At 38.4% G+C, this 12,850-nt stretch overlaps 1 long non-coding RNA gene across 1 annotated transcript; it reads right to left on the bottom strand.

Moving 5' to 3' along the window:
- LOC106055640 (uncharacterized) lies at positions 1 to 6,122 on the bottom strand. The gene is made up of 3 exons (XR_001215577.2): positions 5,844 to 6,122; positions 1,507 to 1,687; positions 1 to 442 (listed from the first exon to the last, which is right to left on the bottom strand). It is a non-coding gene; the product is annotated as an uncharacterized LOC106055640 (long non-coding RNA).
- Positions 6,123 to 12,850: the final 6,728 nt, after the last annotated feature.

Raw genomic sequence — 12,850 nt, 5'->3', positions numbered from 1 at the left:
TAACTCTTTTAATTATTTTATTGCCTTATTTTTGAAGTCACAAAAATTTGCATATGTTGGTAATACTGACATAAATTTTTATGATAAAATTATAATTAAAAAAATAAAATACATGAATAACTTTAATAAATACTAATAAATAAAATGGATGGTTCTATTGCTATTGTTTTTAAAGAAGTTTTCACCCCCCCAACTAAAAATAAAAAAAAAAGAAAAAAAAATGTCACAATAAAAAGACTTATTTTTCTAAATTTTGAAGTAGTAACTTGTTCATATATTAAGGATTCAATGAGTTCAATGTGGGAGTTGTACAGAAAGTGAAGACCTTGTAGTATTGTTGGCAGATTTATAATAATATACTAGAATCAATGTCAATTTTATACATATCACATGTGCTTTGTACAGAATGAGATCACTGGCTTCAGTTCTCATATAGGAGAATCTGTGGGAAGAGACAAAATGGAAGCTATTAATACAATGGTCATTTAATGGGTATGGTTTAGGTAGCAATGTCAAATAATTTACCATTCGGCTTCACTATTTCAAGAAAACTTTTTGTTTTACTCTTCGACTTTGCTTGCTATAGCTTTTAACGTGTAACGTTACTAATTCCAAAGAAACGTTTTAATCTGAATTAAAGAATGGATAAGCCTCCAACTGAATGAAAGTCTATCCAAAGCAAAAGACAGAGAGGAATGGGGAAAGACGGTCAACGGATCTTGTGTGGTGCAACAGACTTAGGGATTAGGGGAAGGTGGTGAAAGTGTGTATTAGCAAAATACCATTAAAAAATATACTCACAAAAAAAATACAAGTGATTTTTTGCACAGATTCGGAGTGGGTAGATTTGATACGTTGTAATGTCTAGCTTTTCAGTTTATATTTATTGTCTATTTGATGCGCCATCTTCGAGAATTGTGTATCTTTCGGCTAAGAAAAGATACGCCAAGAGATCTCAATGACAAGACGTTTAATAAAAATAAAATGTGACTTAGACACTTATAAAAATATAATTTGTATATCGCGTATTAGATGCGACAGCATACTCAGAATTCAGAATAAGAAATGTGCATTCGGGGAGATTTTAAAATATATTTTTTATGAGATAAGATAAGATAATTTTTATTGGTCCAATCAAATGGAAGTTCAGTTTGACTTCTATTGACCACCTCAGCTGTAATAATAACAATATAGATGCGAATATCAGTAATTATATTTCCCTACCACTCCCATCGCCTGTTCTATTGCAGCCATTTACTTGAACAAAACGAACTACGAATGCAGTGTTTGGGTTACCGTATCCCGAAACTTCTCTATTAGACGAGCGAAAAAAAATGAAAAAAAAAAATAAAAAAAAAAAGTATTGCAATAAGATTCTAATTAATGATTAAGATCTAGGTTCTCAGTCAGCAGTAATCAAACAACCATCTTTAGTGTCATCGCGGAAACACTACTTTATTATCTCGAACGATTGCATCTTTGCGCACCATATCAACACAAACTCACCCCTGACTCTTCCCAACTCGATAGAGCCGAACAAAAGCTCAAACATCTGATCCCTCTGTTCAGTGGCGTCCCCTGCGGGTGCTGCCTGCTCTTGTTGAGTGGGTTCACTTGGCTCTCCGCCCTGAGCTCCTCCTGCTGAAGCTTGCGTAGACTTTGATCCTTGACAACCCATTGTTCCTTTCTGAAAGAGACATAAAGACAAGAACAGAGTTTATAGTTGAAAAGTTCCTTTTCTGAAAGAGAGATAAGAAAACAGGTATAGTTCATCTTTCTTGAAAGAGAGATAAGAAAACAGGTATAGTTCATCTTTCCTGAAAGAGAGATAAGAAAACAGGTATAGTTCATCTTTCCTGAAAGAGAGATAAGAAAACAGGTATAGTTCATCTTTCCTGAAAAAAAGATATAAGAAAACTGATATAATTCATCTTTTCTGAAAGAGATATAAGAAAACCAGTATAGTTCATCTTTTCTGAAAAAAATATAAGAAAACAGGTATAGTTCATCTTTTCTGAAAGAGAGATAAAAAAGGTATAGTTTTCATCCTATCTGTAATGATGTCTACGCGTTGTTTTCCTGTTCTCACCCCCTCACCTCATAGAAAACCAACTGATTGTTAAGCAACTAATAGCAATGAACGTCATCAAACTAAAACTCTTATAAATCCTAGGACGACGGGGGATGACAGCGGGCTGGGTTTGATCCCGGGACCATCGAGACGACCGTACCTCAGTCCAGCGCACATAATGCACGACCAGGCTGCCATCCGTCAGGTCAGACAGGGAACACACTTATGTATGTCTCTCATCAATATTGTTACGCTATCGAAAAGTAGGCTAATTTCCCATTTCAGGGATAAGTTATTCTTACATACACTTTTCTTTTAATCAATTTGTTTTAATTTTAATCTCGTAGAACTTGTCCCGTCTTAAAGTTTTGGTCAATGAATTCAGCAATAAATTGGCACAGCAAAACAATTTTCATAGCTTGGTGGCTGGGAGAATGGAGAAAGCTCAAAACTCTAGACTAGGCCACAAGGGCAAGTATTGAACACTTACCTATATCAAAAAGAAAAACGTTTGAACCCAAAATAATGGTGCTGGTTTAATTAACTTTGGCGACAAAGCCAATGTAAACTAGGAATGACCTCTGTTGATTGTATTTATTTTGTTTGTGTTAACACGTGGGAAACTGTGCTCGTGTGTGTATGTGTGTGTGTGTCAATGCGTGAGAGTGACTGTGTCATTGTTTCCCTGAAAGTAATAGTTATGCTGCGTCTGCTAGACACGACAAACTGAACGAAGGTGAAATCAATCAATAAATCTATTTCTCAGGCGCTCACTCGAACTGACTTTTATGACAATGATTCTCAATTGTTCTTAGCAGGGAGGGCCGCTTCCCTAGTTCTAGGAAATTCTGGCCAAACTGGAAAAGCTAATCAGTTCCATGTTTTAAAACTAGATCTATATATATCATTTTCTTGAGATGTTCGTCCTAAAAAGAGAATTTGGCTAAAATAAAATAACTAGCAATCTGACATTGGATTCTCGCTAAGGTAATTCACGAAGCTAAACTGCGGCTCACATATGGAAGCCAAATAATCAAAGTAACGAAATGCATGCATTTTGTAAGACTTGACAAAGATTGTTTTGTTTCGTAAGACTACATAATATAGATTTTTTTGTTTCGTGAGTTTCAGATAGTCCTTTTGAAATACAAAATTATTACTTTTTATCCTAAATCTTCTGCAGGACGACGGGGTAGAGTTCAAAGTTGAAACTCTGGGACATCTTGAAGACAGTCGGAAAGGCATTCCTCACGGCCGGCAACATCTAAGGCTCAATATGGACGATGGATTTGTAAGGCTCAATATGGACGGTGTATTTATAAGGCTCAATATGGACGATGTATTTGTAAGACTCAATAAGAACATGTATTTGTAAGACTCAATATGGACGATGTATTTGTAAGACTCAATAAGGGCATATATTTGTGAGACTCAATATGGACGATGTATTTGTAAGACTCAATATGGACGATGTATTTGTAAGACTCAATATGGACGATGTATTTGTAAGACTCAATAAGGACAAGTTTTTGTAAGACTCAATATGGACGATGGATTTGTAAGACTCAATATGGACGATGTATTTGTAAGACTCAATATGGACGATGTATTTGTAAGACTCAATAAGGACATGTATTTGTAAGACTCAATATGGACGATGTATTTGTAAGACTCAATAAGGGCATATATTTGTGAGACTCAATATGGACGATGTATTTGTAAGACTCAATATGGACGATGTATTTGTAAGACTCAATATGGACGATGTATTTGTAAGACTCAATAAGGACAAGTTTTTGTAAGACTCAATATGGACGATGGATTTGTAAGACTCAATATGGACGATGTATTTGTAAGACTCAATATGGACGATGTATTTGTAAGACTCAATAAGGACATGTATTTGTAAGACTCAGTATGGACGATATATTTGTAAGACTCAATATGGATGATGTATTTGTAAGACTCAATAAGGGAATGTATTTGTAAGACTCAATAAGGACGATCTATTTATAAGTCTACCAATACAGATATATCGGAAAGACTAAATTAAGGCACACATAAAAAAAAATAAAAAAATAATATTTTCACGGCGATATCATTTGTTTCTATAAAATTTAATTATTAATTATCCTTTTTTTTTTGTTATCATGACAGCAGCAAATATTTTTAGAGTGAGAACCTTTCAGCAGGATATCCTGTACAATCAATACATGTTCAATAAGTCAGAATGACCTACAGAAAACCTGTAACTCGTACTAAAGACGTCATCATCTAGTATTGATATTTCAAACAAAAGGCAGACGTTTGATTAAATTTGATCCAAGGTTGCTTTTTTTAAAAACATAATTAAATAATTTAAATAACTGAACTCCAATGACCAACGTATTTTAATTGAATAGGGTCAGCTCTAAAGGCTTTGTCTTAACTAGAGACTCAACTGTACACTATGTTTATTTCAACAAAAATTCGTTCTCTCTTATATGTAACCCTAACCCTAACACAAACCCGTGTGTCAGCCTAGTCTGATTGTTTATTAGAGACTTAATAAGCCATTGGTTTTCATGGCAGATTAAGGCAACCCGATTCACGCTGTAGTGGTACTAGGGAAGGAAGACCACTTGTTAGAATTAGTCCTGGTATAAGGAATAAGAGATGTGCTTTACTATTGTATCCTGCTAAGACAAAATGGCAACGGGAAAATAAGACAATTTACATAGGCCGTGAAACGAAAGTAAGATTCTAACCACAGACTTAAATATGAGTCTATCATTCTAACCTAGTTTGAAGGAGATTCTGTGTTCGTTTCATGTTCAAATTAAGGAACATAAATCTAGACGGTGAGATCAGTTACCGAACTTGCATAGGCCTACACTGATATTTCTTGTTAGTGTCTCTACTATTTGATGCAGAAATACGTCAAAAACAAATTTCCGATTGATTGATTTATATAAATAATTCTTAATAGAAAGAGTAAAAAAAAAAAGGGAGTAGAGGAAAATTATTTTTCATATGCTTTAAAAAAAGGCGGAAGATTCTTATGATCCGTTGGCCAGACAGGATCTCAAATGTGGAACTGTGGCAAAGAACAAAGCAGCAGCTTATTGAAGTACATATCCTTCAGAGACGCTGGAGATGGATAGGCCACACCCTTCGCGAGCCTGTATCCAACATAACAAGGCAAGCCCTATCCTGGAGCCCCCAAGGAAAGACTAAGAAGAAGAGGAGACGGTCCAGGAATACATGGCGCCGCGATCTGGAAGCAGTTGCCAAGCAGATGGGCAAGACATGAGGACAGTTGGAGAAACTCGCCCAGAGCCGAGACGCCTGGGGGAAGCTTATGGTGGCCTATGCAACAGAAGGGACCACAGGCAGAGAAGAGATAAATAATTCTTCATAGAAAGAGAAAAAAATACTTTCAAGAATATAGAAACAGTGGTCTTCACCTATAAGCAAGTAGCGGAACACTTTTTTCTTTATACTTAAAAAAAAATGCAGGTTAATAAGAGAGTAATTAAAATGTTGATTAAATATATAGGTCTTATGCTATATTTACCTTTTACCCCGTCCCCTTTATTTTTAAAATTAATAAATTACCCCTCCCCCCAAATATACACCCATGCACGCACGAAAATTTTAAAAAAAGGGAACAATAAACGCGTTGATCTAAGGCCACTGTAAAAGACACGGGTGTATCATGTTTGCTTTATTTACTTTCCCCACGCACAAGAACTCCATATATGATCACCAGCACAAAATAGGACTCGCTTACCTTGTCTGTTCAATTAAAAGCCGCTACAGTGTTGATACAGAGTTGTCTCCTTCTCGTCGAGATTAACACGAAACACTTTAGTGCCGTGGGCCGCCGAAGAATGATAGCCGCCTCAATGAACCTGTCCCGGTTACAGCGCCGACCTGTAGATTGACTGCCTCTTTTTATAATTAGTTCCGGGTCTCGAAAAAACGTCCAAAGACGGTCGAGGTAGATTTACGTCTTGCCGCTGTACTCCGTAGCTACGCTGTGACAGAGGTGCGATCGCGCTGTCGTCCCCGAGTCAGGTCAGTGTTTTTACTCTAGAGGTCGGAGTGTTCAGAGATCGATCTCGTACCTCCGTTATACACCCCCACCCATCACACACACACACACTGCTTACCAGCCCCCCCCCCCCCTATATGCCACGATATTATTACTTGTAGGTCTATGTTTTTCTTTTCAATTAGCAATTCAGTTTGTCGGAAAAGTCCTGGTGTGACCGTAGAGACAAATAGAGAGTGCTCCTAGGAACAAATAAGGAGGGGCAGGGGGGGTACAGTATTCAAACAGGAGGCGTCTTTGGGAGAGCCCACGGTAGGGAGATTCTGTTGTCACCGTCAACGACCAGCCTATCATAAAAATCTGCTGGGCATCTGCCACACTTTTGAATATACCGAAACAACTCGTTTTAGACTGTAACAATCTGTTGAAATTTCTTCCTAATTTGAAGTTGATTTTTCACGAAACAAATTTTAGATCATTAAAGTGACCATTTTATTTATATGAGATCAAGAACAACTCTAACATAATCACGTGACCAATTAAGTGACCCATTAAGTGACCAATTAAGTAACAAATGGTACCTGCAAAAAGCAAAAAAGCATTAAGTACATTTTAGAACACTAATAAATCTTACAGGTAGGTACAGAATTAGAGGCGGGCAAGCCAAGAAGCGTTTTAGCATGGCATGTATTGTCTGATACACTTACGAATCCTGTCAACACATGACACTCGCCCAGGGCCCGTGTAATTCTAAGACCTCCTCTGCTTCATAGAGATTTAAAGGCCGGAATCTGGAATGGATTGCCCAGTGAGCAGCCAACCATTTCGGGGTCACATAGGTCTCACCAGCCTCAAGAAGAGGCTCAGAATCCCAGTGCAAAGCCCTCGCCCTCCCGGATGACAAAAGTGGTGAACATCGTATCACGATGGACAAAGTAAATATCACTTATCCCATTTCACTTTTTTTTTTTGTAGTTTACACGTAAAATATCTGCCTGTCTACAAAAATCAATGTCTAACAAGCAGTGGTTATCTCAACCGTTCTATATGGATCTGAGATATGGGTATTATAACGAAAACAACTAAGACTACTTGAACGCTTTCACCAAAGATGCTTGAGCTCCATCATGGACATACGGTGGCAAGACCGCACTAAAAACAGCGATGTCCTTGCGAACGCCGGTATGGACGCCATAGACGGACTTCTTATGATCCAACCGTTACGCTGGGCAGGGCACGTATCCCATATGGGAGGGGGGGCGAACCTATGTGAGCTTAAACCTAAATCGACCACCGGTAGACAATGGTTATGATTGCGCTGGATGTGGCAAAATATGTAGGTCACAGCTGGGGCTGCGTAGCCAAGGCAAATACTGCATTCCTTATGAATCTTCGGATTCGAAGCTGTAGGCCATAGTTATAATTTCATTATAACCTCTTTTCATTATAGTGTAGAATAATTACTTTGATTTCGGATCTTTAAATATTATAAATTTTGTTTTTTGAAATAGTGAACGTGTATGAAATTTACAGTATTGACAAGAAAAACAAGACTCGCTTTTAAAAAAATCTACAGTAGCCATTGTAGGCCTTCCCATTTTTAAAACGATACACTCCGCAGCTGATATTTTGCATTTTCCAATCGTACAACAACTTTGTGACTAGATATACAGCAAACGAGGATGATATAGAATGAATAATAAGACAACAAATAGTTGGTCACTCTCAGAGGCGGCCACAGCATGTGCGGGACCCTGGTCGAGCGCAACATGAGGGCCACGAATATCTGTACGATGGGCTAACGGTGACAAAAGATTCTTAATCGCAAGGCTCCCCTAAGGCGCGGGACATGGGATGATTGCTCCACCCCCCTAAAGCCGCCTCTGTAACTATCAACCTGGACAATCCAGAGGTAATGTTTATTTCAAAGCTGCTTTGTGTGGTGCTTCCTCCAAGCAAGGGGGGGGGGGGTAAACACGTACCAAGGGCAACAACAAATGTGTTTGGACTACACCGTTATTCGTAACCAATATAAACATGGAAGGAATAAAACAAAGCGATTTTTTTTTGGGGGGGGGGGGGGAGGGGCAATGAATTCGAAGAAACAGAGTGTCAGCAACGCTAATCTTAATCACATAGATTTAGCTCAGTGATATGTAAACTACGACCCGCGGGCCACACCCGGCCAGTGATGTGGTGCTGTGCGCCCTGTCGAGACTCACAGTGAATAATGAGTACATAGAGATTCGGTTTCATTGGACACACGATTTTATTTTGGGTAACGTAGAACAGTGACAAATACCTGATACTTATATGGCCCCAAGGCAGAAAAAGATAGGGCACTAGTGATCAGCTTTATAACAAATGTTGAAATATTTTCTTGTGTTTTCCAGCTAGGGGTCCTAATTTTTTTTTAATTTTTTTTTTATATAGACCGACGAGTCGCGGGTTATTACTCTGCGTACATTTCGTCCAAAAAAAGAAATTTGCTATCTTCATTAATCGACTGAATTGAGATTCGGCAATGATAATTAAAGATTCGAAAATCAATAATTAGAAATTTAATCTTTCTAATGTAAAACTAATCGATAACTGTATCGTTATGAACGAAATCGATTAAAACAAAAAAAAAATTGATATAGTTGGTTGGTCTCATTGATTGATTTATTAGTCGCAACAAAGTAACCCTGTGTTACTAATTGTTAAGCCAAGTCGATACACGAAGGGTGATTAGCATATTGATTGGCCACGAAATGTGATAGTACCTAGGACACATAGGGCGTAAACAGAAAGCACAGAGAATGTCCAGGACACAATAGGGCGTACACAGAAAGCAGAGAGAATGCCCAGGACACATGAGAATCACACACTAAGCATGAGCAGTATTCACGATACATGAAGGGCAGACAGAAGCCATGGAAAATACTTAAGAATATTTAAGGCAGACAGAAAATATAAATGATACTCAAGATACGTAAAGAAAAGAAGAAAACATACACATTACTCAAGATACGTAAAGGGCAGACAGAAACCATAAACATATTCAAGATTAGTAAAGGGCGAACAGCAAACAGACAGTATGCAAGATACGTAAAGGGCAGATAGAAAAATAAAAACACTTACGATGTGTAAAGGGAAGACAGAAAATTAAGACAATACTCATTAATCGCTTCATATAATCTGGAACCATCTCATCTTATCTTCTTATCTTATAAAATACAGACGTTACTTCAAAAAAAAAAAAAAAAAGAAGATGACTAGGGCCTACGTCCTACGCGTCATGTATCTAGTCATTCATGTTAAACCAATGGCCTATATTCTGCCAAGTCACTGGTTTTCCTGGCTGACTCGGGCAAGCCATTCCATGCTCTAATAGTACTAGGGAAGAAGGAGCATTTGTACAAATTTGTCCTAGCATATGGAACGAGGAATGTGCCTTTATCTTTGTTTCTTTCTGAGTATTTTATTAGATTTTGTTTTGTGTTTGAAAATTATGGTTCAGTGTTTTATGTATAAACATACTCAAGAAACACAAAAGCAAACAAAAAGCAGACAATACCGGTACTTAAGATACGTAAAGGGCAGATACAGAACATGATCAATACATAGTGTGCGTAAAGACAGAACAAAAAAACTTGAGCAGTATTCTGGATACACGAGGAGTTCTAGAATAATAAGGAAAACTCTTAGGACAATGACTGCCATCTACAGAAAATGGTTTCCATTGCTCTTGTTTTTATTTTCTTTTAAAAAGATTTCCCCAGTAGTAGTGATGGGCAAAAGTTAACTAAAAAGTTGCTAACTTTTAGTTTAACTAAAAAAAAATAGTTAAGGCCAAAGTTTAATTAAAAAAAAAGTTTAGATAAAATCCTAGTTTAATTATTTTTTTTTAGTTACAAACTAAAAAGTTTAATTACAAATTTTACAAACTTTTTCAACATACATACCAATAAATATTTAGATCTATGTAATTTGGAGAATATATATAATGAATAGGGAGAGGAGATAAACAAGAGGGTGCACAGGTCACTAGAAAGCCTTTTGACCTTCACCCTATAATGGCAGCTATTCCCGCCTTTTCAAGGTATTTGAAAGGCGAGAAATATACACGTGTTCATTATATTTCTAGCAAGTTTCGCTGCTTGATAAATCCTGATTCTATAGATCTACATTTTGCTGCTTTTTATTAAACACCATTGTGTTCCTGTATAGCTGCAGGCAAAGAATTTTGCTTTACTATAGATCGAAAATAAATGTCGACTCTTTATTTTTTACTAGATCTAGAGTTAGAGTCTAGTGACGTCTAAGCCTATTAGTCTATTACTACTGAATACTACTATTAGATCAATAGTCATAATAGTCTATATTTAATTATTTTGGTCTTAAGTCGAGTCTAACTCTGAGTAGTCTTAGTTCTAAATCTAGATGTAATTTAAAATTATAAGTCAATTGAATAATATAGAATATAGATCTATTAATTGAAATCTATATTGATGATCTAAGGCAGATCGACGATGCAAGGAAGACGGCAGTTATAAACAACGAGCTAAAAAGGCTACATATTGACATTGCAGCCCTGCAAGAAACCCGACTGGCCGAAAACGGCATGCTCCGCGAGACTGGAAAGGGAAAGCACAGGATGAGACTCGAATACATGGTGTGGGCTTTGCTGTCAAGAACAGTCTTCTTCCCATGATAGTCCCTCCAGTTGGTGGCTCGGAACGGCTACTAAGCATAAGTATGATGACAGCATCTGGAAAAGTCACTCTAATTAGTGCCTATGCCCCCACACTATGCTCGCTTCAGGAGGACAAAGACAAGTTCTATGAAGACCTCAAAGAAGCCATTGCAAACATTCCTCAAAAAGAACATATGATCCTTCTAGGTGACTTCAATGCCAGAGTAGGATCAGATCACACTACCTGGCCAGACTGTCTTGGGCTTTTTGGAATCGGAAAGATGAATGAGAACGGACAAAGACTGCTTGAATTCTGCACATACCATAAGCTCTGCATTACCAACACATACTTCAGAACAAAACCACAGCACTGTGTCTCATGGAGGCACCCTAGGTCTGGGCACTGGCACCAGCTGGATATGATACTGACACGAAAAAAGGACATTGGAAATATACTGCTGACACGTAGCTACCAAAGCGCGGATTGTGATACTGATCATACTTTAGTGTCCTGCCGGACAAGACTGCTGCCAACTAAGATCCACACTTCACAGGGAAAAAGAAAATCACGCCTGAATACTACTAGCACAAAAAATCCTGATCTTTGCACCGAATTTGAGAACAAATTAGAGGAAGCTTTTAAAAACTTCTCTGTGACTGAGGTAGAAAAAAGCTGGACGTTTATGCGTGATACAATCTACCAAACATCATCACTGGTCTTTGGAAACAAAACCAAGAAAAGTGAAGACTGGTTTGAAGCTAGTCTACCAGAAATGGAAACTGCCACTACGAACAAGAGAGCAGCCATGCTAATCTACAAGAAGGATCCCACCCCAAGCAACTTAAAAAGGCTCAGAGCTGCACGTAACAATGCCCAAAGAGTAGCGAGACAATGTGCTAACAAATACTGGCAGGAGCTATGCGAAGATATTCAATCTTGTGCCGACTGTGGTAACATAAGAGGACTATATGAGGGCATGAGAAAAGCCTTTGGACCTCACACCAGCAAGTGTGCTCCGCTCAAGTCAAAAGATGGCTCAATCATCAGCGATCGTTCGCTGCAAATGAAACGATGGGTAGAACACTATGCAGAACTCTACCAGATTGAAAACGCCATCTCACCAAATGCTGTTTCCAACTTCCCATCACTTCCAGTTTTGACAGAATTAGACGAAACGCCCTCAGTAAAGGAGCTGAGCATTGCCATTGACATGCTTGCACATGGGAAAACACCCGGAGGAGATGGCATTCCTGCTGAAGTAATTCAGGCTGGAAAACATGCCCTAATCAAACCACTCCATGAACTGCTAAGCTTGTGCTGCGAACAAGGAATGGTCCCCCAGGAATTGAAAGACTCCAACATTGTTACAATTTATAAAAATAAAGGCGACCGCTCTGATTGTAACAATTACAGAGGCATCTCACTGCTTAGCATAGTCGGAAAGGCTTTTGCTAGAGTATTACTAAAGCGATTACAGATCCTGGCAGATCGTGTTTATCCAGAGTCGCAGTGTGGCTTTAGGGCAGGTAGATCTACAACAGATATGATTTTCTCTCTGCGGCAGCTACAGGAGAAGAGCAGAGAACAAAAGCAGCCCCTCTTCATAGCTTTTATTGATTTGACCAAGGCCTTTGACCTTGTTAGCAGAAGCGGTCTGTTTGCTGTACTAGAGAGAATCGGCTGCCCAAATAAGTTAAGAAAACTAGTGTCAGCTTTTCACGAAAATATGCAGGGCACCGTTCAGTTTGAAAGTTCTTCCTCCAGGCCATTCTCCATTAAGAGCGGTGTAAAACAAGGATGTGTACTGGCCCCTACACTATTTGGCATCTTCTTCTCAGTCGTACTATCCAGTGCTTTTAAATCCCTAGAAGACGGAATATACATCCATAGCAGATCCGATGGAAGGCTCTTTAACCTGGCACGTCTTAAAGCCAAAACGAAAAGGCGTCGTATCTTGATAAGGGAGCTGCTGTTTGCCGATGACGCGGCACTCGTATCTCACTCACAAGGAGGTCTACAGAAGCTAGTGAACGCCTTAGCAGCTGCTTGTCAAGAGTTTAGCCT

This window comes from Biomphalaria glabrata, chromosome 15 (assembly GCF_947242115.1).
Source record: "Biomphalaria glabrata chromosome 15, xgBioGlab47.1, whole genome shotgun sequence".
Lineage (NCBI taxonomy): Eukaryota > Metazoa > Mollusca > Gastropoda > Planorbidae > Biomphalaria > Biomphalaria glabrata.
Note: the sequence above shows the minus strand (reverse complement) of the source record. Positions and strands in the feature narration are given on the sequence as shown.